This window comes from Ammospiza caudacuta, chromosome 9 (genome assembly GCF_027887145.1).
Source record: "Ammospiza caudacuta isolate bAmmCau1 chromosome 9, bAmmCau1.pri, whole genome shotgun sequence".
Taxonomy (NCBI): domain Eukaryota; kingdom Metazoa; phylum Chordata; class Aves; order Passeriformes; family Passerellidae; genus Ammospiza; species Ammospiza caudacuta.
This window is the reverse complement of record NC_080601.1, coordinates 24,156,289-24,161,679: the sequence shown is the minus strand read 5'-3', so window position 1 is coordinate 24,161,679 and position 5,391 is coordinate 24,156,289. Positions and strand designations below refer to the sequence as shown.

The 5,391-nt window shown below is 37.3% G+C and overlaps 1 long non-coding RNA gene across 1 annotated transcript; it reads right to left on the bottom strand.

The window, feature by feature from the left end:
• Positions 1-1,521: 1,521 nt before the first annotated feature.
• On the bottom strand, positions 1,522-2,933 carry LOC131561562 (uncharacterized). Its single transcript, XR_009275083.1, has 5 exons — positions 2,909-2,933; positions 2,667-2,718; positions 2,258-2,462; positions 1,933-1,960; positions 1,522-1,708 (listed from the first exon to the last, which is right to left on the bottom strand). It is a non-coding gene; the product is annotated as an uncharacterized LOC131561562 (long non-coding RNA).
• Positions 2,934-5,391: the final 2,458 nt, after the last annotated feature.

Sequence of the window (5,391 nt, the reverse complement as noted above, 5' to 3'; positions counted from 1 at the left end):
AGCCCTTCACTTTACACCACTGAGTATTTACTATTCAATAACATGACACGTACCTTATGTTCTTTTCATTGCATTGTTCTATAGATTCATCTTATCCTGATGTTTTCAGGAGGTGAAAAAGATATTTACAGCTAAAATTCTGTGTTTCTAGTTAAACACTACAGTATGGGATCATCCTGTCCTTACAACCTTACTTAAAATAATTATTTTTTAATGGTAATTAGAGTGTATCTTGCATTATGCCAAAGGAAAAGGGGGGAAGGTCTCTCCACCCACACTTAAACCATGTATTTTACTCTCCTTTCAGCCTTGTTCAGGAAGGTGTTTAAGCATAGGATTTTGATTTGTGTTTGAAAGATTAAGCACGAGCTTAATAGAGGTAAAAACCCCTGTAAATTATCTGTGCTTCCCTGTGCTATTGACATCCCACTCCTCCTCCAGATTTGGTAGCTCAGGTTCCAATGCCTGTTCAGAGTTTTATCATTTATATGTCCTGTTGTTTCACCACTTTATGGACAATTACAGATGTTTGGCGTTTAAGAACCATTAGAGGTTATGTTATGGCCTGCCAAATTTTCACTTTAGCCACAGAAGGTGGGATCAGTAACCAGTGGTGTTAGGAAGGAGAACTAGATTTGCTCTCCTTAAATGATTTTACAAGCATTATGAAAATTTCAAAAAGTCCAATAACACCAAATAATACAAAACCCCAAAATCATATAAAAGAGGTGTTTGTTTATCAGTTCATGCTGTTCACTTTGATCTTGCTGCTTGCTCCACTGCTACTGTGATTATTATGGCTGATATTTGGCCTGCTGTTGTTATAGGTTTCACTCTTAATTCAAACACTTTATTTCCTTGTTTTGGTAATGGCTGAGATGACATTATTATTCCTATTAGCTTTTAATTTAAGCTCTGCATTCTGTGCCATGAGAAAAAAAAAAGAATCAGTTGCAGTCCTGTTACATAGGAATCTTGGATTTGCTATAGGCTAAGTTTTAAAAGAGATGTATTAAAGGTAAAATATACACTTTTCTAGTGCAATTGCTTTTAAAATTTTATATTACTGTGAAATTTCTGTGAAATATGAGAAACTAAGTTATATGGGGGGGGGTTGTCTCTTGTTTAGTAATACTTTTTTTTGTTTTGTATGTCTTTATCTGCCGCTTGTGCAGTAATTCTGGCAGTTCCTTCCCCTACAAGCTCTCTTTACCACAAGCTTTGATATGAAAAAAAACCTGGTGAATAAAGATGTGGTTGTGGATGTAAGTTTTATAATTGCTTTTGAATTTAATAAAACAGTGATATGTAAATAGAATAGTCCTTTGACACCATTATATTAGATGAAAAGTAGCTTCTAAAACATTCATTTAATATTGAATAGTGTAACATAACAATAACCACCGGGTAAAATGACTTGTAATGTAATGTTTTTAGCTCTTTCTGAGCTCACAGCTTTATAACACTTGTGAGAAACTGTGACGCAGCATAACACAAACTTTTGATCTGTGACTGAACCATTAGATATTTATTTGACATGCATTATGTACAGTTACATTGTCTCATAACAGCAGAATTTTCCCCCCAGAGTTGATGTGACACATTGCTATTTAGAGTAAATGAAAGTAATTGGACAGAAACATTAAGATTTTGTTTTTCTACGAAATAAAATGAGCAAAGAGAGCTTCTGCTTCCACTTCCCAGACACCTGTGGGTAAAAGAAAGGGAAAAAAAAATCAGTATGTTTTTAATCTGTTTTACTACAAACTGAGTTTTACAAGGGAAGACTTCACAATTTCGCACACGCATGAATCATGTAAAAGGTACTTAGGATCTTAAAGGATAAAATCCTAAGAATAATTGATATATTAGAGAGAACCCACTTAGGCAGCATTTGCATGACTGGGCTTTACACCTGTGAGTCAGCATTACCTGGATTCAGTGACCGTGATCCCGGCACCTGTGAGACAGGGACAGAGAGAGGCATTTTTGGCAGTTTGTGTGACTGCATTTTCATTATTTTCAGTTGGACTTATGGCAGTAAGGACAATAGGGGTAACTCCTTAGCAATGCATGTGCTTTACATTAGACCAATTGACATATTAAATAATGTAGTTGGAGAAATGCTTAAAGTATTACTCTTGTAATAACTCGGGTTTTAAGAGAAAACCAAGATTTAGACGTTAGATCAGAGTAAATAGTGGCGGTATCTTTTTACAAACATTTTGAGGGTAAATTGGGAGTTTCATAAATTTACCTTTCATTTCTTGGCCCGTCTGTTTTCTCTAAACGTTTCTGCGGCTGCCTTCGCGATGCTGCCTGAGATGAGGGGTGAAGTACCTCATTGCCCCATTTTCCCATGCCCTATACCTCTTTAGAAGCAATTCTCAAAGAAGTATATGCATAGGAAAAAGGAACAACGAGCCAGATCGTGATCCCCTCCGCTTGCGGCGAGAGTAAACCTGGAATATAAAAGTATATGGTAGGGAGAATAAAAATAGTTTCTATTTGTTACACACTACCGTTTCTTTTGAACTATAAGGCTGTTAAAAAGTACTGCAGACTAAAAGAGAGGTTGAAATATGAGATAACCAACATTAATACATAGGATTCAACAGTATTTAGAATGTTAAAAATTCATTGGTGCATATTTCTGAAATACGTACAAGGAAGTGCAGAGTTCTCAGAAATAATGAAGTGTAGCTCTGCAGACTTGACCTGAAAATTAATTACAAGTTAGTAACAATATCCCCTTTTCAGCATATTGCACAAAATTTGATGCTTTTATATTTAAGACCTGAGAAAATAGTTATTTGAATTACTGAACAAATGCAGGAGAGAAAGAAAGAAAAGTCTATAAATTACAAAATATGGCAAGATCAGCCTTACAAGCAGCAATGAGACTTACCTGGTTCGCTGTCTGATGCCTGAAGTGCAATGACTTGGTTTTCATGAGAATTTATGCTTTGCTCAAGACCTTGAAGAAGAATGAACTATACAGTGTTACTGTTTTCTTAAGTGATAATCGCTTTGCCCCTTGCCAAGGTATTTGCTGCACCTGCACATTGGGTACACAAAAAGTGCTGCTGAAAACATGGGAAGTGTTGCTCCTAAGTTGGGGGAGTGCAGTAGACAACAGAAGTGATAGGAATAATCAAAGTGATGTCTTGAATTGTGCGCTGAGAATGAGAATTTATCATCTGTGTTTTCTTTCACGTACATCAATGGTGTTTGGAAAGTGTAAATCTGCGAGAGGACCTTTTGTTCTCAAAGCCTGTGCTGTGTTTTCAGTCTAACTCACCCCCCTTTTCCCCAGCACACTATTTTGAGAATCTCTATCAATGTCCTTCAGCTGCAAATGCAACTTTACCGGGGAGATAGCAAGGTCTGTGTACAAGGCTTTCCTCTGCTTATCCAGGCACCAGCGAGGCTCCGTGCTGGATGCCAAGGCTGGGAAACATCTTTCACCATATTTATCCTATTTGCTAACAAATTCATTAACCATTTGCTTTCAAGTTGCTGTCTTTCTTTTAGGTCATTTATTACACTATAAAACTGCATTTCATCTCCTATAATCTGGTTTATATAAGTCTGAAGTTACCAGCTAAAATTGTTCAAAGTGGTTCAAATTAATTCAGAGACCAGCAGTGTCACAAGCAGTCACAATACTAATTGTTACATGCTGTTGTTTATCCATAAGTTTGGACACTCCTGAAATGCACTGTGTGTTCTTTCAGTGTCAGAAAGTTGCAAAGTTTCTTCAATTCCCTAGTTTTCCTTTTCTGATCTCAGGTTCAGTTCATTCTTTTCTGTCATAAGAAACAGTATTGCATTCTGATTTGCGTACACTACCTTCAATTTCAAAAAACCTGGTTTTCAGTTTAGGATGAATGTTTCCCTAGCTTGATTCTTTAAGCTTTTCCTCAGGTTCTGTTCTTGTGAAACCATCCCAGTTGTGATCTGAAGCAACTGTGATTTTAGTTTTGTGATTTTCAATTCTGCTGGGCTTTCTGCCTTCAGTCAGACAGCCACATCACCTGGAAAGAGAAAAATTGTATTGCACAAAACCAGAAAGTGTTCAGAGCTGTGAACACTTTCTGTGAACACATTTCAACTGCTTTTGACATAATAGCTGTGCTAGGGGAGTTGTCAGTTTTGGTTTTGCTGTGTGGCGCTCTAAGGGAGAGAGAAAAGGTTGTTTGGTTTTTGTTTGTTTTCCTGGGGAGTTGAACACTAAATTTCTGGATTGGCAGCTGGAATAGAGATGCTGTTTAAGCTCTGGTCCTGGGTTCTAAGTGGGCCATCTAATGCCTTTAGACGGTGGGTGAAGCTCAGGTGAGGGGCTCTATGCACAGAAAACCACAATGAAATCTGGTGTGGGCTCTGAGGGCTCTGATCAGGATCCTCACTGAGAGTAATAAGATGGTTCACTTGTGTGTGAAGGAGCAGCCTCTTGCTTTATGTGCCTTATATTTGCTATTATTTTTTTGTGGATTTGGAAAGTACCTGCTACAGCTGATTTGTAATGTATCAATCTTTCTTTAGACGACACTTAAAGATGGTTTTGATTTGGATTGCAGAATTAAACCTTTATTAAACTGTGTTATATTCAGAAATAGAGCAGGCAACTTTGAAATTTTAGAAAAAAATTTAAAATAACACACCAGTCAGTCTTTTGCCTCTGCTGTTGAACACAAAGTAGTTCCTTAATCCTTCTAACCTCAAGACATGTTTTCTGAAATTTACTCCATTCAGACACTCCTCTGAAAGCCACATAAAGTTGGTAGCTAGTGTAAAATAAATAGCCTGAAGCGTTCAAGAATGGATGTTTCCAATATTTTATGTCTTGTATGTGTAATTTGATATCATAAATATTTAACAACCACTTCCTCTAAAAAGACTCATGCAAGCTTCATGAAACTGATTTTGAACCATGACCAGAGAGGATAAAACAAAGTTTTTTTGAAAAGAAAAACAAACCCAACAACTCAGGTCACCCCCCGCCCCCCCAACCCTCACCATCCCGGTGCACTTGTTGTTAATTTACTGATTCCTGCCCTGGTGGGGAGAGAGAGTTTGGCAATTTAAAACTGGTATTTAAAATCTTGTGGTCTAAGTAAAGAGCAGTCTTAATTGCATGTAGCTGGCAACTTTTGAGCACTCTGTCTGAACAGCCCCTTTTGAATGTTAAAAGCTATTTTAAACTGCTCCTCTAAAACATTTGTAAGCTGTCCTTTCATGTAGGATTGCTGCAGAGCAGATGCAGCCAGATGGGAAAACTGGGCTGTAACACAAAGATGTGAATGAAAGCTCTAGATTAATCTTCCATCCACTGCATGATTTGTAATTGAATTGTAGCTTTGAAAGAGAATAGGCTGGAATGCAGTTCAT